The sequence below is a fragment of the Gallus gallus genome, chromosome Z, assembly GCF_016699485.2.
Source record: "Gallus gallus isolate bGalGal1 chromosome Z, bGalGal1.mat.broiler.GRCg7b, whole genome shotgun sequence".
NCBI lineage: Eukaryota > Metazoa > Chordata > Aves > Galliformes > Phasianidae > Gallus > Gallus gallus.
The window spans coordinates 11,314,029-11,336,264 of record NC_052572.1 but is presented as its reverse complement, the minus strand read 5'-3'; the positions used below and the strand labels follow the sequence as shown (position 1 = coordinate 11,336,264).

General features: G+C 38.3%; 1 protein-coding gene across 30 annotated transcripts in view; it reads left to right on the top strand.

Moving 5' to 3' along the window:
* PRLR (prolactin receptor) overlaps nt 1-22,236 on the top strand; it is a 191,056-nt gene that overhangs the window by 13,987 nt on the left and 154,833 nt on the right. For 18 of the 30 annotated variants that reach the window (XM_040655394.2, XM_040655408.2, XM_040655396.2 and 15 more), the window contains 2 exons: nt 20,752-20,847; nt 21,415-21,499. The exons of 5 other annotated variants lie outside the window; for them this stretch is intronic. The gene's annotated coding sequence lies outside the window, so the exon portion shown is untranslated. Of the gene's footprint in view, nt 1-18,694; nt 18,786-20,751; nt 20,848-21,402; nt 21,500-22,236 lie in introns of all 30 variants that reach the window. 7 more of the 30 variants (XM_040655399.2, XM_040655395.2, XM_046905227.1 and 4 more) reach the window with 3 other exon arrangements.

Sequence of the window (22,236 nt, the reverse complement as noted above, 5' to 3'; positions counted from 1 at the left end):
TCCTGTACTGGGGGCCTCAGGCCTAGACGCAGTACTCCAGATGGGGCCTCACAAGAGCCAAGTAGAGGGGGACAATCACCTCCCTCTCCCTGCTGGCCACTCTTCTTTTAATGCAGCCCAAGATATAGTTGGCCTTATGGGCTGCAAGTGCACACTGCTGGCTCATGTCCAGCTTCTTGTCTATCAGGACCCCCACGTCCTTCTCCGCGGGGCTGCTCTCAAGGGTTCTTTACCTAGTCTGTATAAACACCTGGGATTGTATATATAAGTATAATGTAATTATTGTTTTATTATCTGTATGTATCTGTGTATCTGGGCCAGAGTGTGTGTGTCATACAGTTTGGGCATGCTGTAATGATATGGAATAAGTGATTGATGCCAAGGAACTGCAGTTCATGGGAACTGTTCATTGCCATGTGGTATCCAGGAGGGGAGAAAGTGACACAACCATAGCCGCCTTCTCCTGGCTGTACCTTCAAATAGCAACATGGTTAGAAGACATCTCTCTCTGTCCCATTTGTTTGGTTTATTACCCTTGATCCCTTTTATATTGTATTATCTCACATTCCTGTACCATTTCTATTAAATTAGTTCATTTTTATCTTTGTAGAGTTCCTCCTTCTCATTTTTTCCTTAGTTCGCTTCTGTCCTGGCTTTTTAGTTGTTTTCTGACCCATAGATGTCTCCTGGTCTTACCACTCTCATTCACTCAGTACTTGCCTTTAAAATTATCTGAGTTGCAAGCTACTGTTTCATTCTGTGGATGTTAATGCTATTATTTAGGTTTTTATTATTATTATTATTTACCTTCACATTTAAGAGACAACATGCCTCCTGCCACAAACATTATGATTTGGTATGTGAAATACAAAAATTCTACTGTCTCAGTACAGGTCTTTTTCACAGTTGTTGTTTTTTTGTCTTGAATACTAGTTGAATACTAAGATTTCTCTTAAGATGCAGATCTGAATTTTGGAAATGTGTACAGCAGTGTCTAAATCAACACAGTTTCCAGAAGAATGCATTGAGATTGCTTCCCTGTCATGGAGATTCTTTTGTTGGACCTAGTGATGGATCTCTTGGAGGAGGAATGTGTCGTATTAACAGAAAAGGATATATTAATCAGTGGATATAGTTGCCAAGCCACTCTCCATGGTATTTGAAAAGTCATGGCAGTCAGGCATGTCACACCCACCCATCTGTAAGAAGAGTAGAAAGGGAATTACAGTCTCACTCCTGTGCAAGGGAGGATCATGGAATAGATCTGCCTGGAAGCTATGCTAAGGCACAGTGAAGACAGGAAGGTGATAGGAGACAATCAGCATGAGCAACCTTATGGCCTTCTGAGATGACATAACTGCATGAGATGACAAAGGAAGAGCCAAAGATTTCATCTATCAGGACTTCAGTAAGGCCTTTAACATGGTCCACCAAAGCATCCTTTGATGAGTGGACTGCTTGATGGATAAGAAACTGGTACCTAGAGAATGGTGGTCATTGCTTTAATGTCAGGATGAAGATCAGTGGTGAGTGGTGTCCCTCAGAGGTCAGAACTGGGACCAATACTCTTTACTATCTTTACTTACATTGACAATGTGATCAAGTGTACCCTCAACAAATTTGCAGATGTCACCAAGCTGTGTGGTGCAGTTGATACATCTGAGAGATAAGATGTCATCCAGAGAGACCTAGACAGCCTGAGCAGTGGGCCCAGGTGTACATCATGAGGTACATCACAAAGCCAAGTGCAAGGGATTGCACCTGGGTAGTGGCAACCTGCACTACCAGTGCATACTAGAGAATAGAAGGATTAAGCGCAGCCCTGCCAAGGGGGGCCTGGGGTAAGCTGGACATGAGCCAGCAGTGTGCCTTCACAGCCCAGAAACCCAACTGTATCCTGAGCTGCATGCAAAGCAGCATGGCCAGAAGAGTGTAGGTGATCCTGCCCTTCTGCTCTGCACTGGTGAGACCTCACCTGAAGTACTATGTCCAGATGGGGAGTCCTCAGTACAGGAGAGACGTAGACCTGATGGATTGCATCCAGAAGAGGTCCAAAAAAATGATCCAGGAGATGGAACACCTCTTTTACAAGGACGGGCTGAGAGCTGCGGCTGTTCTGCCTGTAGAATAGATGGCTCTGAGGTGACCAGATAGTGACTTTCAGTATCTAAAGGAGGGTCTGTAAGAAAGAAAGGGACAGACTCTTTTTCAGGGCCTGCTGTGATAGGACGAGGGAAATGGTTTGCTAAAAGAGGGGAGATTCAGACTGGATATAAGATTTTTTGTTGTTGTTTTTTGTTTTTACCACAAGTTTAGTGAAGCCCTGGAACAGGTTGCCCAGAGCGGTGATGGATGTTCTGTCCTTGGAAACATTTCAAGTTCAGACTGGTCCAGCTCTGAGCAAGCTGATCTAATTGTAGATGTTCCTGTTCTTTGCAGTTGGACTAGATAACCCGTAAAGGTCTCTTCCAACAATTCTATGATTCTATGATTCCATTATATATGAAAGAATTGCAGTTACTCCTTAAGTAATCTTTTGTATTTTAACAAGTGTGTCAACTCTGTTCAAATAGTGATTAGAATGTATGATGCAGTCTGAAAAACAGAGGTATTCTGTGTTCAAGAATATATTGTAACGGTGCATTTTTTTTTTTCTGTATTTTAAAGTAAATTTTTGTTGTGTAGGTTCAGCTTGAATGTAAGTAGATTGCTGGGCAAGACTCAGCAATGAGTAAGAACTGCCAAGTTCATCATGAAGAAAGAGGTGAAATGCTTACAGTATTAAGAGCAGATAGATATAATATCTGGCTATTGGTTTTTTGTTTGTTTGTTTGTTTGTTTTGTATTTTCCAAACTGTTAACCAACTAAAGAAGAAGATAACATAGCCCATTTTGAAGAGTTGTAACTTACCTGTTGCATCTAAAACAATATAATTTGTGCTGGTTCAGTTACAGCTATATTTTTAAACTGAGGTCTTAAGAGTTTTTGAGCTCCAAGTGTGAAATCCCTGTCTTCAGCATGGTGTGCTTGTCGGGACTTATCTACAGTAGATAGTGGTGTATAATACTGAATAATATTTGAAGTGTTTATGCTGTCTCGTTTTGTCTGTTAGAAGACTTAGAGACTTGGTAGAAAGTTCCCAAAGAGATTTTGTGGCATCAAAGTAGGAAGTGTTGGTAATCCATTCCAAAAGCAAAGGAATACTTAATGTGGTGTTATAAAGCATCAACACAGAAAAAGCTAAGACATAAGCAGAAGAAAAGAAAATAAAAGCTTATTAAAACCTGTTTGAATAATGAATACATGTCTTAGGGGCACATTAAATTTTGGGGAAATTAGAAATTAATGTGTAGGTACAGATTTAAGCAAGCATATGAAGCGAAGGAATGGGAAAATAAGGACCTATTTATTTTAGAGTCTCTGTGATGTCACAGAATTCACTACCAATTTTTAAGCATTTCATTCTTAATAATTTATTTTCTATTTATTACTAATTTATTCCTTTTGGGCTTGTATGGTAAATTTTATCCATCAGAAATGCAAAGATTCTGGGATGCTATTATCTCTTAGTGGAATACTAGGTATAGTTTGGAAAGGCAGTGTGCAAGGAGTAAAACAAATTGAACATTAGAGGCTGTAACTAGATAAAGATTCACAAAGGAATGCGACTGGTACCGATAGCTAGCCAAGAAGCAAGTTCCATTAGTGTCATGGTTTCAACCCAGTTCATCCTGGTTCCGTGACTAATGGGGTGGGAGGACCCACAGTTCCATGCCTTGGGAAAAGGTGAAGAGGGCTAGGGAAAAGGTAGGAAGATGGGCCTAAAAACAAAACAGTGGCAGTGAGCTTAAGGCAAGAACTAATTTACTAAATATGATAGCGGATTGTGAGGTGACAGAGTATAATAAAGTATAGCTGGAATTGAAGCTAATAAATAAATGAGAGAATGTCCAAAAATCAAAGGCCTTTCTAATGCTTTAGGGTAAGATGGCTAGGGAACACACAATGCAGAAATGAACAGAAAAAGGGTCAGTCTTGTGACTCCCAAAAAGTTTTATCTTTTCCTCTGAACGGAAAACAGATACAGAACAGTGAAGTCTTCTGGGATCTGGAGCTCTTCTCTTCTGAGACACGTACCCAGAAATATCAACAATCCATGAGACTGCAGCATTAACTCATTAACTACCTGTTAACATGATGTTATGATGTGGAATACCAATAACAAAAATCATAAAACCATGACATTTCACTCTTATTCCACAATACTACATCATGCTTAATATATTATAGGATAATATACAAACAAACAATCATTACCATGCATTAAACATGCACACACACATACACATATACATGTGGAATTACTGACTGCACTCCCCCAGCATCAAATTCCCTTATGATACACACTGAATATCCCCGTTTTTCTGCATTACCCACCAAGTGAACCCAGGTCCCTGAGCAAAAAACAATTCCACAGAGAGGTTTGCCTTTTCCAGAAACTGGAAAGACCAAACTGCTTTTCCCAATATGCTCTTTACATGTACTACAGGGACCTTATCTCCCTCTACAGTATGTAGGGATCTGGATTGGGCAGGACCATCTTGATTGATAGATCCTTGAGTGTTGACCAACCAGGTGGCTTCTGCCAAATGCTTCTCCCAGTGCTTAACTGTTCCGTCACCCATTGCTTTCAGTGTCGTTTTAAACAACCCATGGTATTGTTCGATTTTAACAGAAGCTGGTGCACAATAGGGGACATGATAAGTCGACTCAGTGCCATGATCTTTGGCCCAAGAATTTACAAGAGAATTTTTGAAATTTGTCCCATTATCTGACTCAGTTCTTTCTGGAGTGCCATGTCACCACAGGACTTGTTTTTTGAGACGTAATATGGTGCTTTGGGCAACCTGCCATGCCTCCCCATATTTATACTTTTGCCATCAACTTTCCCCCCAGAGGTGTTTCATCTTCTTGGCTTCTTTAATTGCGACACATGTATCAAGTCATGAATAACCTGTGCAGTGGAGTCCATAGTTAAGTCCACCCCTTGGTCTCTAGCCCACTTACATGTTGCATCTCTTCCTTGATGGCCCAATGTTTCATGGGCCCACCAAACTAGAAGTGATTCACCCTTGTTTTGCCAGTCCAAGTCTATTTTAGCCACTTCAATTTTGGCAGCTTGATCTACCTGTTGATTATTCTGTCGCTTCTTAGCAGCCTGACTCTTGAGCACATAAGAATCTACATGACACACCATTACAACTGTATTCTCTATTCAGGCAGCAGTGTCTTTCCACAGTTCAGCAGCTCAAATAGATTTACCCCTTTGCTGCTAGTTGTTTTGTTCCCACTGCTGTAACCACCAATGCTGTAATGTAAGGCATTTGTCACCATTCATGAGTCAGTATAAAAATAAAGCATTGGCCACCTCTCCTATTCAGCAACATCTGAGGGCAGTTGGACAGCCCTTACCTCTGTAAATTGGTTTGATTCTCCTTTTCCTTCAGTGGCCACTGCAATTTGCTGTGTAGGGCTCTACACAGCAGGTTTCCATCTGTGATGTTTCCCCACAGTACAATGTGACCCATCAGTAAACAGGCATATTTCTTTTCATTTTCTAGTAATTCATTGTATCGTGGGGCCTCTTCAGCATACATTACCTCTTCTTCTGGCGATGTTCCGAACTTTTTACCTTCAGGCCAGTACATGATCACTTCTAAGATTCTTGGATGACCAAGGTTCCCCACCCAAGCTCATGTAATCAACACAATCCACTTCAAGTGGCATCAGTAGCATGATGGGTGGAAGGAACCTTTCCCTTGAATATCCAGTTTATCACTGGCAGTCGAGGTGCTAGAAGCAGCTGTGTTTCAGTACCTATTACTTCAGAAGCAGCCCAAACCCCCTCATATGCAGCTAAGATCTTAGAGTATAAGTACAGTACTCTTCAAACCCTCCATACACTCAACTCCAGAGTTCTAGGAGTAGATCTCAGGTCTCTCTTGAGGTTCTTTGCCAAAGACTCCAAGTGGGGCCTCTCTCTCCGGCAGCAGTATTGAGGATATTTTTTACATCCTGTCCCATCTGTACTGGTCCCAGAGCCATGGCATGGGCCATCTCCTGTTTAATTTGCTCAAAAGCCTGCTGCTGATCAGGGCCCCATATAAAATTATGCTGCATCACCTGATGAACAGAGTTTGCAGTGTAGCTGTAGTTTAGAGCATGCATTCTTCAAAAACACACTAGGCTCAGGAAACCATGGTAATTAAGAATGGAACAAAAAGAGTAAAGGAGACAGAAATTACCTTTGTTCTGTGTCTGCATTGGAACCTTGAAATTCTCAGCATTTTTCTACCTTGGAGAATTTTATGTAGAACACACTGCCAGACAATGTTTATGTTCCCTCCCAGTAATTATTCGTTATACACACACACATCTGTGTTAAAATGTGGCTAAAACTTAAATTTTGTGATCATTTTTTCTGGTAATAGTTCTTCTTTTCTACATAGCAGGCAGCTAAGTAATAAGTGTGGTTCAAATGGTTCATTTTTTGCCACATGTAGTTGAATTCAATCTGTGCCATAGTGTTCTGTGAGATACAAATAAAGTTAATGAAACCAGAGTTTTCCAGACAGATACAGGTTGTAAATTTGTCATTTTATGGGTGTATCACTCTAGATACAATGGGTTGGTATATTCTGAATAGTATTTGAAATTCTCGTAATACCTAAACACTTAGTGATTAGTTTTGTTTATTCCATAAATGCTCACTAACTGGACACCACTTGTCTTATATTCTTTACTATAGCTTTTGTCTTTAATTTTCAAAGAATGTATGTGACGTAACTAGGATTCTTTTTGCTGCTACTGAAATCTTTTAGAAATGGCAAAATTATTGTACCCTAACAGTTCTGTTCAATTCTGTTTTTAAGGCATAAAAGGAAGAATAGCATGTCTGTTCTGAAGTGGAAAGGGAATGCAAGTACGCAAAATGTAACTAAACGATTTGGAATTTGGCTGGCATCTTTGCTCGTAATGCCAGTACTTAAAAGCCTTAGATACTGGTTCTTTCTCATTATGTTGAATGAGAACATTGGTCAAGCATATTGTATATCGGAAATCTTGTTAGAACATTATGCTTTCACAATTGTTTTTTAATCTGCAGTTGTTAGCTAATTAGAGTAAAACTGATGATGTAAGTAGTAAAAAAAAAAAAAAAAATTAAAGTGGTGTTGATTTATCTAAATGAAGGAGAGACCGTGGACTGAAGTGCCGACTATCTCATTTTAATAATGAATGATTACTTACGGCATCATAATACTAATGCAAATAATAATAATAATAATTTTCAAAAGAAAAGATTTGTATAGACCTTCTTTTCTACAGTAATGAATACCTTTTCATAAGTTGCCCATTTCTTTGAACTGGAGTCAGATAAATTTCTGATTTTGTTCAGCCTGGAGAAGAGAACATTCCGGGTGTTCTTCCTCATTGTGTTCTTCCAGTTCTTTAAAGAAGCTTATAAACAGGAGGGAGATTGACTTTTTACACAGTCTGATAGTGATGGAACAATGGGGACTGGTTTTAAACTAAAAGAGGGGAGATTCAGGTTAGATATAAAGAGGAAATCTTTTACTCAGAGAGTGGTGATGCTCTGGAACAGGTTGCCCAGATTGACTGTGGATGACCCATCCCTGGAGGCATTCAAAGCCAGGTTGTTTGGGGGCCCAGGCAGCCTGGTCTAGTGGCTGGCACCCCTGCCTGCAGCAGGGGGTTGGAACTAGTTGATCCGTAAGGTCCTTTCCAACTCAAGCCATTTTGTGATTCTATGATGATATTATTCTATGATTTTTCAGGTCTGGGATGTCTGCCCTTGTGTTTCAAATGCTGCTTCTTCCCCTCAGGATCAGCTAATTTTGACTGCGTTTAGGCTTTTATGCAGAATGAATGTTTCCAGAGAAATGATCATTCACGAGTTCCTTTACAGCATCACAGGAGGAGCATTTGTGAGACTAAAAAAATACTAATCTACAATGCATGATTTTATTCCTGCCTCTTCTGAGATCCTGAGTTTGAAATTGCACTAGTCTAGGCATATACTCTAGACCTGTCTTAAGTGTCCATAAAGAAGTGATATGCCAGACCACTGTTTCTTTCTTCTCACTGATAACTTCTGATAATAAAGCTTGTTCTGTCCCTTCTCTTGTTTTATCTCTCCCATACTGTTACATCTGTTCTACAATACTGAATGTGTATACTCAGTTTGCACCATTCAAAATAGCTCTTTCAAATGCACGTGTAGGGGTGGTTAGTTACTGATATTAAATGTTTTAATGTTTTCTTACACAATAGAAGTGTAAGTAGTAGGTCAGCTAAAGGTTGCTTTTTTTTTTTGAAGGTTGCTTTTTTCTTTTTTTTTCTTTTTTTTTTTTTTTTGAAGTAATATTCAGTAGAGATTTTAAAGATTATATTCAATATTTTCCTAGGTGGAATAGAATTATTGCGGCTCATTGCAATTTAATATATTCTTTCATTGCTGTTTTAAAATGAATTTGATCAAATTTTCTGTGACCACTTGTTCTCCTATATGATAGATAATGAAATACAAGAAGTCTTGGCTTATTCCATCTTATGATAAGCTGAACTTTGGTGACAATAGAAAGTTCTTTTACTAAAGTTGATACCTTCTGCATACACAGCAATATACTCTCACAATCTGCAAGCATCGATGTAATCTTACAGAAGAAGGGTAGTCCTGATCCTCCATTTAGAGAAAGGAAACTACTTTGCTATGCTGTGTTTATGTTTGGTTGTGTTAACATGGAAATCATATTAGTAATAGAAATGGATGTTAGTGGTCATAGCAATTTGAAATCACCTCCAGGAGAGAAATAAAGGACACTTAGGGGAGTCAAACTGAACCACATCTATTTTACAGCATGCAGCTTTACAGAAACCTGTAAGATTCATAAAATTTATTTGCAGAGTATGTGTGCATATGCAATCATGTTTTTATAGCATGCTTTTTAATATACTAAGGAAATATCTTGTGATTTTGGAAAGTCTTTTCCAATAATCACATTCAAAATCTCAAATCACTAATAAATAAAATTAACAGTTATTTTTTCTTATTGCTATAATATCATTTGTTCACTATAGTTACTTATCTGAGTGAAAATAAATTAATTGCTCTATTTTCTAACACACTCTAAATGTAATTCCCTTAATATTTTCTTCCTTCATGTTGTAAATAAACATATTTCAAATTCAAATAATTATATAAATATGAGGTCTACTCTTAAGGTGATGCTTCCTATTTTATGATGTTGACCCACAATGTCGGAGGCAGATGTTGGTGATGTGGCAGTGGAGGTTGAACCTTCCCACTGACGTTCCACTGCTTCGTTGCCATGCAACGGATGGCAGCGGAGGGACAATCTGACAGAATGGAGTCTGACATGGACGTGTATATGAAGCAATAGTGTGTCACTGAATTCCTCCATGTGGAAAAAATGGCACCCACTGGCATTCACTGTCAGTTGCTGAATGTTTATGGAGACCAAACAATGGATGTGAGCACAGAGAGGTGGTGGGTGGTATATTTCATTAGTGGTGGTAGCAACAATAGGTCACCTCTACTGGTGTGGAGTTTTATGAACATGGCATGCAGACTCTTTTTCACTGCTGGCAAAAATGCATACTAATGGTGGTGACTGTGTTGAAAAATAAAGTTTTGTAGCTGAGAATTTTCTCTACCAAGTAGTGTTACTGTGCTCTTCGTATCTGTTGTAATTTCCATGAAAATAAATAGAAGATATTGCTTTCAGAGTAACCTATGTAGAACATTTCCCTTTTGAATTTCTCATCCATCAACTGGCTAGTGCCACAGAAGAAAATAAATATAAAAGTTTTTTATCAGTATCCCTCAGTATCAGTTCATTTTTACTTTTTGTGAGATAGATTCAGTAACATTGCTTGCCCTTTGATATTTCTTGATATTTACATAATTTGTTTCTTTTCTCCCAATCTCTTCTGTGTTGGTAAGCACTTATTTATAACCTTTTTTGAAGATTATAGGTAGATATTCCCATGCTGTGTTTCAGCATTTAGAACAGCACCCACTACAGGGGTGTAGTTTTTCAATGATTGTGACATGTCTCCTTTGTGATTTCTTGTTCACTGTGCTCATATTAAGTAGTCATAACTTTTACATATGATTAGTTTTTTGTCCTTCGTCTTTGAGCTGAATACAATAAGCTGTTTTTATTTTATATCTTGTTTATGATTAAGCTAACCTTTAGCACTATCAGACTGTGTAAAAAGTTGGTCCCCCTCCTGCTCTTAACCTTCCTTCAAGTACTGGAAGGCCACAGCGAGATCGCCGTGGTGCCTCCCATTGCTAAACAAGCCCAGCTTGCTGTCTTTCTTCACAGGAGAGGTGCTTCAGCCCTCTCATCATCTTTGTCGCCCTCCTCTGGACCTGCTCCAACAGTTCCATGTCTTTCTTGTGTCCAGGCCTAGACACAGTAGTCCAGATGGGGCCTCAGAGGGCAGAGCAGAGGGGGACAATACCCTCCCTCTCCCTGTAGAGTCCCCAGGCAAAAAAATGGAGGTGGCTACCTCTCTTTTGTTGCAGCCCAGGATACTCTTCGCCAGCACACTGCTGGCTCATTTCCAGCTTTTCTTCCACCAGGATCCCCAGGTCCTTCTCCATGTGGCTGCTTTCAAGAATTTCTTTTCTCAGTCTGTACTCATCTCTGAGGCAGTCTATTTTAACTTCTTCAGGTTCTCATGTGCGTGCTTGTCAAGCATGTCCAGGTCCCTCTGGATGGCATCCCTTTCTTTTGTTGTGTTAGCTGCACCACTGAGCTTGATATCATTAGCAAAGTTGCTGAGGATGCACTTAATCTCACTGTCTATGTCTTGATAAAGATCTTAAAGGAGTACTGGTCCCAAGACAAACTCCCCAGGGAATGCCACTCAACAGCACTCTCCACCTGAACACAGAGCCAGTGACAGCAACCCTCTGGTTGCAGCCATCCATCCTTTTCCTTGTCCACTGCCAAATAATTTATTCTTCAAACCCATATCTCTCAGATTTAGAGATAAGGACGTGTTCTTGGACCACTTCAAAGGCCTTTTTATATGGTAGATGGTATCCATTGCTTTTTTTGTCCACTTACTTCACCACTCCATGATAGAGGGCCTAAAATTCTTTTACATTTTTCTTTAACCAGTCTGTATAACTTATGTTTTTTCACATTTTTTTTTCTGTTATAATGAGCATTATGTACATTTTGACAATGTAAGAAAAACTTCCAGGGGTTTTACCAATTTGATTCAGGATATGTGCACAGTAGTAAGAAGAGAATGTGTTTCTTTAAGATTAGTGATTTTGCCCTAGCCTTGTGACATCCAGACAATTTTGTCACTAACTCCTTAGCAATCGGCTAATTTTCAGAAGCCAGAAGAAAATAATATATTTACGTTAAAAAAAAAGTAGTGTAAGATTTACCTCTTTATGATCAAAAAAATTATGCTGAGAGCTCTAAAATATCATGATAAATTACTGAGAAAGACATGATTTGAAGCTTAAAAATGTATGCATATCGCAGTAAGTAACAGTGGACAACTTCTTTAGTAGCTTATAAATTTAAGGTACACAGAATTTTGATAGCAAACAGTTGGCTTACTGTACCTGGTTTTATCACAGTGTTCTCATTAACTAGCGATATATGATGATCACTCTTTGTATCTTTATACAGTACGAAACATGTGCTGTATTACTGGCACACTGGTAGCCTGTAAGTATTTCAACACCTGCAAGCTAGTAAATATGTATAGCATTAAGATAAAATCATTAATAAGCAGGTCCTAGATAGAGATTACACAACCATTATTGAAGCAATTCTCATTAAAGAAGTTTTTCTGGGTATTACATGCTTTATAGAATAAGAGTGCCACTTTCAGTCATGGAAGTAATGGCCAATAAATTTTTATGTTCAAGAAAATTAGAGGAAGAGTCCAATTAATTGTTTTGGAAAAAGAAAAAAAGAAAAAAAAAAGAAAAAAAAACTATCAGTTTGATTAGATTCTTAACTGTAGAAATGTGTATAAAAAAAAAATCAGTACACTTAAGAAATAGGTGAAACAGTCTGATATAAGAGTCCATTCATAAGCAATAATACAAGAGAGCATTTTGAAATAGAAAAGAAAGAGAAGCAACAAAAGGGGCTGTTTGGTCAGCTGGAGAAAGGTTATTTAATTCCTTGTTCAATCCTTAACGTTTAAGTCATCTAAAAATCTAGTCGGTTTTTGATTATGAGTAATTAAAAGATGATGAAGTTTACCTTTTGTATGTCCCAAACATATTTAAACCTCTTCACACACTTTTAGAGGCCTAACTTAGGTGGTAAGATGTGTACGTATGCTGTTCTAGATCCTGGCTAGAGGAGGTATTTAGGAATTTATTGCTGATATACAGTGCAATCTACTTAAAGGATTTAAGAGAGTATACTATGTTTTCTTTAATATTTTGGTGTGAGCTCTGTAATCACATCTTTTGGTCTGATTTATTTTCAAGATTTATTTTCAATCAAACTGTAAGTTTTTTCATATATGCGGTTTTATTTATTCTTGTCCACAATTTACTGGCTTATTTTGTTGTTGTTGTTTTTTAACAAATTCCGTACAGGTATAGAATGAATTTGTTGTTGTTGTTGTTGTTGTTGTTTGCTAATTTGAGGATTTGTGCCTCATTTATTCCACTTTTTGGTGGGTCCATTTTATACTTGCTTTTTGAAGATGAAGAGTCAAAGTCAGAGACAGAAGATATTATTCCTCACTCCTTAGCCAGCCTGCTAAACCGTTTTGAACCACTCTGACTTGACATTATCAATACACTGGATCTCATTTGTGATAGGTGTGGTCTTTTGATGGCTTCTGTGTGTCTGTCTGTTTAAGTGGAGTAGAAGATTACAGGTTTTAATTTATAGTTATTGCCTGTAATTACTATTTATTGCCTAGCCATGACTCAGAATTTTACTTGCACTAGGATTATGCTACAAGAGCTGCTGATGCCTGAGAAAATGTATCACAAGAAGACTAAAATCCTATTTTCTAGTTTTTCTTACTGTGGGGTTTGATTTTCAACATTTTGTTTGCAGCAGCTCATCAGTTAGTACAAGTGGGGGCTAATTCTCAGTGTGCTAACCACAGCAGGATACTAAGATATCCTTAATGTAAGGAAAGCTAAGCTTTCCTTAATGTCCCTACCAAAATATGTTGCAATCTATCATTTAATTTTCAGACGGCCTATGGTAATTATTACAGCTTAAACTCACATATGTAGATTGTATTTGTTGCTGCCTGAGCTCTGCTGCTTTGCCAGTTTGGTTACCCAACAGTCTTTTCCTTAGTTTCAGCTTTAATGTTTGTTACAGTGTCATCAAAATTCCTTGTCCTTTCTGCTGGATAGTAGCGAGTGCTAAGTTTTTCTTACTTTAGGCATACCTTTTGAATATTTGATACCAGGCTGGTTCACAGCATTTACAGTTAATCTGGTGTTACAATATTTGAAGCAATATTTTGTATTTCAGAGTTAGACTATAAGATGTTTTTCTTACAAGAAATAAAGCCATCAATGAAATTATCAGTCTGGTGCTCTTCTGTCCTGTCTCTTCTATTATCTGTTTCATACTTTGATTCTTCTCAGTGCACTGCTTCTTCAACAGATTTTTTTTTTCTCTGTACAGATCTTCACATAGTACTTACACTTTTAATGCTAAGTAAGTTATCATATATACCGCAAGATTATGTATTTATTTTGACCATTTTCAGACTAAGTGCTGAATTGAATGTTACTATGAATGGATTCTGCTTTTCTGCGTGGTTTTGTTTGTTTGTTTGTTTGATTGATTGATTGATTGATTTTTGTTTTTTGTTTTTATTTTTTTTTTTTTACTGGTGAGTTTCTTCAAGAATATGAACTTTCTTCTGCATACAGAACTTCAAAATACAGAAGTGGGTAGTGTGATTATAAGGACAAATGCATATCAGCATTTTAGAGCTTTTTTCTTTTTCTTTTTTTTTTCCTCCAAACATTGCTGGATCACATACATTTTTTTTTCTTTTATTTCGGAAAATATTTAGTCAGTACATCTATTTTCATGTGTACATGCATTTACACTGGAAAGCATATATAATTTGTGTTCAACCCCTTCTGCAGGGGGCAGCAGGCACAAACTGGGACACAGAAGGTTCCCTTCAAAAACGAGGAATAACTTCTTACTGTGAGGGTGATAGAGCACTAAACAGGCTGTCCACTGAGGTTGTAAAGTCTTCTCTGGAGACACAGTAAACCCACCTAAATGCCTTTCTGTGCAATGTACTGTAAGGAACCTCCATTACCCGAGGGTTGGACTAGATGATCTCCAGAGGTCTCTTCTAATCCCCGCAATTCCATGATTTTATGTAAGGCTATCCCTTTGTGAATCTGTACACTATTTTGTGAGTAGATCTTAATCAGCAACAGCTCACTCAGTGGCTTTTGTTCAGACCATAAGAATGAGATGCATTTGGAAAAATGAAAAAGGGATTGACATGGTGCAGCTTACAGTTACTTTTCTTGGCTCTGGAAGAAAATTTTCCTCTTATTTTAACTTTAACAATCATCATTGTCAAATGAGAATAGAGCATGAATTCTAGAGAAGGAAAATCTGTTGTGAACTGGCATAAAAATCTACTTGTTTATTTTTCAACTTTGTTTTTTAAGAATACCGTATTGATAATGGGAAATAAATATGACCTGGATAGATTGGATCGATGGGCCAAGGTTAACTGTATGAGTTTCAATAGGGCCAAGTGTCAGGTCCTGCATCTTGGTCCCAACAACCCCAGGCAACCCTACTGGCTTGGGGAAGAGTGGCTGGAAAGCTGCCTGATAGAAAGGGACCTTGGTGTACTGATGGACAGTCGGCTGAATATGAGCCAGCAGTGTGCCCAGGTGGCCAAAAAAGGCCAATGGCATCTTGGCTTGTATCAGGAAAGGCGTGGTGAGCAGGGCTAGGCAAGTAATCCTGCTCCTGTACTTGGCACTAGTGAGGCCCCACCTTGAGTACTGTGTTCAGTTTTGGGCACCTCAGTACAGAAAGGACATGGAGGTGCTGGAGCAGGCCCAAAGAAAGGCAACAAGGCTTGTGAAGGGCTTGGAGAATATGCCCAATGAGGAAAGACTGAAGGAACTGGGGCTGCTTAGTCTGGGGAAAAGGAGGCTGGGGGGAGACCTTATTGCTCTCTTCCAGTGTCTGAAAGGTGATTGCAGTGAGAGTGGGGTTGGTCTCTTCTCATTGGTGACAGGACGAGGGGAAATGGCCTCAAGCTGTACCAGGAGAAGTTTAGGTTGGATATCAGAAAAAAACTTCCTCACAGAAAGGGTTGTTAAGCACTGGGATAGGCTCCCCAGGGAGGTGGTTGAGTCACCATCCCTGGATGTGTTTAAAAAACATTTCGTTGTGGTGCTCAGAGACATGATTTAGCGGAGGATTGTTTGAGTTAGGGTTGTATGGTTAGGTTGTGGTTGGACTCGATAATCTATAAGGTCTTTTCCAACCTGAGCAATTCTATGATTTTATGATGTGTCCTCCCTGTCTTTTAAGTATTTTAAGTTAGTAAGCTACTATGATAAATGCTTTGGTACTTTGCAACTTATCTGTGTATGAGCAATAGTAACTAGGTCAAATAGTTGATGTAAACTTAGTAATAATTGATGCTATCTCTTGATTTCCTTATTTCTCTCTTTTTTTTCTTTTCTCCCTGAAGATTTTAAAATCAAGGTAAATCTTGCAGTAAACATAACCATAAAAAAAAAGAAAAAAGAAAAAAAAAAGAAAAAAAATTTAAAAAAACTTAGTCTTTTCTGAATTCATAAGGAATTACATAGCTGTAAGACTATTTTGGTTATCCTCCTAAAAGTCTGAAAAGCAAAATTACTAATTTTTGCACGCTAACCAAATGTGTATTTCCCACACTCCATGACTGTTCCAATCACTGGAAGTCATATTCCCCTGTGCAAAGCCATACTATTTCCAAGTGTATAGGTGAAAAATCAAACTTGTAAGTCAATGCAAATAATTTGTATTGACTCTTCTCACATATTATCCATATGAACAAAGTAGCTGGTGATGTTGATACTTCATGGTGAGGTCTAAATTGCTGTAAGGCTGTTTTGTTTATGGAACATTTGGTAGTCATAGAATTGTTGAATCGTTTGTGTTGGAAGGAACCTTTAAAGGTCATCTACTCCTACTCCTATGCAAAAAGCAGGGATACCTACAGCTAGGTCAGGCTGCTCAGAGCCTGATCCAGCCTGGTCTTCAGTGTCCAGGAAAGGACATCCTCAACCTCTCTGCGCAACTTATTACAGGGCGTCACTACCCTTACTATTAAAAACATTCATCTTATATCTGATCTAAATCTCTCCTGTACTGGGAATTCCACCTGTGGATGCAGTGCTCCAGGTGAGGTGTCACAGCGCAGAGCAGAGGGGCAGGATCCCCTCCCTCACCCTGCGGGCCATGCTGCTTTGGATGCAGCCCAGGATACAGTTGGGTTTCTGGGCTGCAAGGGCACATTGCTGGCTCACGTTCAGATTGCCATTCTCTGTTACGCTTTCACTGAAGGCCACTAGATTGGTCAGGGAAGACTTGTCCATGGTAGTCAGTGATGTGAGATGAGTTGCAAATTCTTGTTAGGATTAACACTGAATTTTTTATGACTTATACAGGGAGAGCATCAATAGCCACAGCTGGCTGTGTGATTAAAGTATGAACTGGTAAAAGGAATTTTGCCGCTACACTTTAACCTGTTTACCATATGTGATAAGCCTGATTTTATTCCTGGAATTAGCCAAAGATCCAGTGCAGTGAAGAAGATAGAAGACCTTTGCAACAGAGGAGCCAAAGGCAAAATAGAAAATAAAAAAGCACCATAATGAAGATCTCAGTCCCGGAAGACTGAGGTCTGGATTTTAATTATTATTTTATCTGGATTTTAAAGAGTTATATCAAAATATGGCTAAATTGTCTCTCCAACAGCTGCTTCTGAAGACTTACAAAGCACTGTGGGGTATCATCTAAATGATGAACTGAATGTACCAAGCATCACTTTATAAAAAATGAAAGCCTAAATATGTGTACACGAAACTAACATTGATTTTGGTGTGTATGATGCACATTGTGTGTAATGTGTGTGGTTTACATGTAAAACCATTGCTTTCTGTCTAAATTCAATTCCTTACTTTTGTTTCTGTAATCCACTTTCTCTCTCTCTCTCTCTCTCTCTTTTTTTTTTTTTTTTAAATTAATTTCCTAAATCTACTTGGAGTAATAGTAGAACCAGAAAGGTAACATGGAACAATTATATTATTTAACTAATCTTCTCCAGCAATTTTAGTACAAATCATTGATATAATGATCATATCAGTAATGATCTATAGATAATGTCAATTGCTCTTCAGATACTAACTCAGCTAAAGCTTTGTTCAGGCCAATACTAGAACTTACTCATATTAGTTTTAAACCCTTAATTGCATGTCATTATAGATTTGCTTATGAAATAAACAGCTGCTCCTTTCCCACCAGCTATGTTGGTGTGACATTTGAAAGGGAGTAAGCTTGATACATCTTTATGAAGTGTTTTTTTTTAGTTTACCTTATCTTGCCTGTATTTTATATCTTAGAGTGCACCTGGTCTGAGTTTTCTAGAGCTCACTGTTCATCTGATGAAGCTTTTCATCTAACCACATTAATAATATTACTTTTTTGATTACTTTTTCCAACAATCCATTTAGCTCTCCTGTTGGAGCTCAAGATGGTGCACAGTAATTGTATCATCTCAATCAAAACAAGATGTATACTCTGCAAGCAGCATTCTTAAAAATGTTGCAACAGATGAGTTAAATGAAGTTGAGTGCACTTGAAAGTTCTCTAACCAGTTACTGATAGATGCAATGTGGGAAGCATTTTCCCAAAATATTTATTGAGAATATTTAACAATAGGTTTTGAAAATGACTGTAAGCATGGCCTCAGTACATGGAGCTGAAAAGGAAGGCTGCATGAGACAAGTTTTTCATAGAAATTTTTATTTTCCTCCTCTACTTTTTGTGGAGAAGGAGAACAGAACTGCAAGGCAGGAGAGTTGTTTAACCTTTCATTGTTCTTTAGCTGTGAACATAAAAATGATTTCTTTCTATACCATATCACTGGATAGAGTTGTTAGGAAGCTGTATGGAAAGCACAATTACTATGAAGTACGGTTGAACTAATACCCTACGAATCCTTGCATTTTTTCCTCAGAGAACTGATGATATTGATGACTATAAGTTTTTCACATGTAATCACAAAAGCTTCAGTTAGCCCTTGATGATGAATTCTGAGGTGTGTAAGCTTGTACTGTCTTTGAAACCAGAATGAAAGAAACTGTGCGTCTTTGTGTTTGAAGATGGGACAATTGCGTTCATACTTAGGCGACAAATTATAAACCAAATAATGCCAGTTTGTGGGTGAAGTACTCACGTGATCATTACAAGTGCATGATTGGGACAGAAATTTGTCTGATATCAATCAGAATGACATTGCTTAACAAAGAAGATCAACCTTCAAGCAGACTGGCTGAGTCACAATTTTCTTTCCCAGGATAATAGAAGGCCCAAGATGTGTTCTGACAAGTCTTCAGTTGACAGGACAAACTAAGCACTTGTTGCAGCAATGAAGAACAGCAAATATGGTATTTTGTACACTTAACAAATAAGTGATCTGAAGAGCAGCTTACTCCTTCTTTCCTTCTTTGGGATTTTGCATTACAGAATCACAGAATTCTTTGAGCTCGAAGGGACTTTTAAAGGTCAGCTAGTCCAACTATCCTGCAATGATCAGGTCACCTACAGGTACATCAGGTTGCTCAAAGCTGCTCCAGTCTGACTTTGAATATCGCCAAGGAGAGGGCATCCATCACATCTCTGGATAACCTGTTCCACTGCTTTAGTACCTCTATCATAATAAACAGTTTTCTTATATCTGACCTAAATCTCCCCTCTTTTAGCCTCAAACTGTTTCTTCTTGTCTGATCACAGAAGGCCCTGATAAAGAGCCTGTCCTCTTCTTTCTTATAGCCCCCCTTTAGATACTGAAAGGCCACTATCAGGTCTCCCCGAAGCCTTCACAAAGAAAACAGCCCCAGCTCTCATCCAGTCCTTGTAAGGGAGGTGTTCCATCCCTGGATAATTTTTGTGGCCCTTCTCTGAATGCGCCTCAACAGGTCCAAGTCACCAACCCTGGAAGTGTGGTCCACAGAAGGGCCACAAAGATGAGGCTGGAGGACCTGTTGTATGATGAAAGGCTGAGTGAGGTGATCTTGTTCAGCCAGGAGAAGAGAATGTTCTGGTGAAACCTCCCTGTGTTCTTCCAGTATTTTAAAGGAGTATATGAACAGAAGGGAGATTGATGTTCTACACAGTTTCATAGTGTAATGACAATACAGATTGACTTTAAACTAAGAGGGAGATTTAGGTTAGATATAAGGAGGAAATTTTTTACTCAGTGTGGTGAGGCACTGGAACAGCTTGCCCAGAGAAGCTGTGGACGCCTCATCCCTTGAGGTGTTCAAGACTGGGGCCCTGGGCAGCTTGATCTGTTACCCAGTCTAGTGCCTCATCTAATGGTTGGCAACCCTGCCTACAGGAGGTGGTTGGAAGGGGATGGATCTTTAAGGTCCCTTCCAACCTAAGCTGTTCTTTGATTCTATGATTCTGTTATCATCAACTTCAATCATGCAACTAGCTACTAAGTTCACCACTAAACCATGTCACTAAGCACCACATCCACATTTCTTATTTACCTCCAGGGATGGTGACTCCTTCACTTCTTTGGTCAGCACGTTCATACAATCACAGAATGGTTTGGGGTTGGAAGGCACCTTAAAGATCATCTAGTTCCAAGCCCATCCTATGAGCAGCATTGTCAACCACTAGATCAGGTTACTCAGGACACCAACTGGCCAAGGCTGCTTACTGAACACAGTTGTACAGGTGGGGCATCACGCAGGCAAAGCAGAAGCAGACAGTCACCTCCCTCACCCTTCTTTTGCTGCAGCCCAGGATTCTGTTGTCCTTCTGGGCTGCAAGTGCACACTGCTGGCTCAATATCAAGCTTTTCATCCACCTGTACTCCCAAGTCCTCTTAAGCAAAGCTGCTCTCAATTTTAACCTGAGAGAAAAGAAACGTTGCAAAGACATTATTGGTTAGTAGAGGGAAGTGAACGTCTGGCGAGTTGCATTTGTTGTCATTGCACGATGAAAAGATGGATTGTATAGAAGTCATTTTCAATTAACAGGATTGTTCACAAGAGTCTAATAATTTTAGAAAAGGAGCAGAATTTTTTTTTCCAATTAGAAGCAATGATAATGTTATGAAGATAATTTTTCTGGCATAGAATTTCTTAGTCTCAGTGGCTTATTTATATGATCGATTCTGAAAAACAAAATATATAAGAAGACATTTAATACTGTAGAAACTTCTCATTTGTTAATAGGAAATTTAAATTGGTTTAATAGATAATTTTAATTATTGTATTCTGTTAGTTATGTTTTCTAAATTGATTGAATTTTATCAAAACCAGATACAGTAATTTGTCACACTTTAAAGACTACATGTGAGATTTCATGTAGATTTTATTCCTATGTTTGCATCCACAGGGATGTTGAAATCTTACAAATTTAGAAGGCCATACTCCACCACTGAATGCTGGAAGAGTTTGAGACTGCTAGAAGATTTATTTTACTGAGAGAAAGGTAACATCAAAAGATATCACTAGATATCTGTGTTTCTGTGTAAAATGTGCTGGCCATATCTTAAACCTTTGTTATTTTAATGGAAAGAGATCAATTATGCAACATCTCTATAACTGTGCAATCAAGAAAAAAAAAGCCAAATGTGAAAATTTTAAGTAAGCCTTTTAGAGACAGGCAGGTAGTTAAGCATAAATTACTACTGTACAACAATTAAGGTTAGTGGAAATTACTTTCATGTCTCAATATTGATATTGTAATAAAGGATAATTGTGATACAGAAATTGAAATTGGAGTTGCAGTGATTGAAAACTTGTATTGAAGATGAAGTTCAAGATGCTGGCAGTTTGAGTTCTTTAAATTTGCTCCTGGACTCCTGGTAATTACCTTAATACACACAGCAAGGTACCATTAAGTGCAATAATAAGAAAAGTCTATCACCACCACTTTAAAAAATACATCTGTGGTGCTGAACGCTACATCCCTTTTTTGGAGATAGAAAATGTTCTTTCTGATTTTACTTCCTGTATTACTGATGACTTTTTAAACTGGGCTTAGCTCTGTTTTCAGATACTGCAGGCTGGAGGAATCCATAGAGTCTTTAAACAAGTGTGAATTCCTGCTCCTGCCCAAGCTGCTGACTGTGTGACATGATGTAAGTCATTTAACCATTTAGTGCTTTTTCCTTGTAGGTGATGCATCCAGGCTGGATGTGGCTCTGGGCAGCTTGGTCTGGTGGTCGACAACCCTGCACACGGCAGGGGGGTAGAAACTAGGTGATCTTTTAGGTCCTTTTCAACCCAGGCCATTCTATGATTCTATGATGTGATTCTGTGATGCAAGTTTAGTTTTCTCTGTTTTTATGAATGCTTTGATGAATTTGATCAAAAATGATTTGGATTAGATACTCTGCAGATCATGATGGGAATCTGATTTTTAAAATGAGGTTAATTCAGTAAACTTATTTTGAAAGAAATATAAATCAATTGAAACCTTACTTCTGTACTTTTTCAGCTATTCATTAGGTTTAAAAAACATTCACAAAAGATTGCACCTGAAAAAGTCTGACATACGTGAAGCTTTTTGTTATTGCTTATTCTTCTTACACTATTAGTCAATGGTTTTAGAATGATTTGAACGATTAATATATATACCTGCTTAACAAGTAAACGTTGCTAGGTGTAGTTTTATGATCTTGCTATATACTTTATTGTGTTCCAAATCATTTAGTTCATTTTGAAGCTCATGGATTATGACTTCAGTGTCATAAATGAGAGAAGAAACAATTCTCTGTGTAAATCAAGAATGGCAGATTTTATTTCATTATCCATGTTAACACAATAGTTGTGGAAAATCTTCATCGTAAATAGGATGTCAGGGAAGAAGTTATTT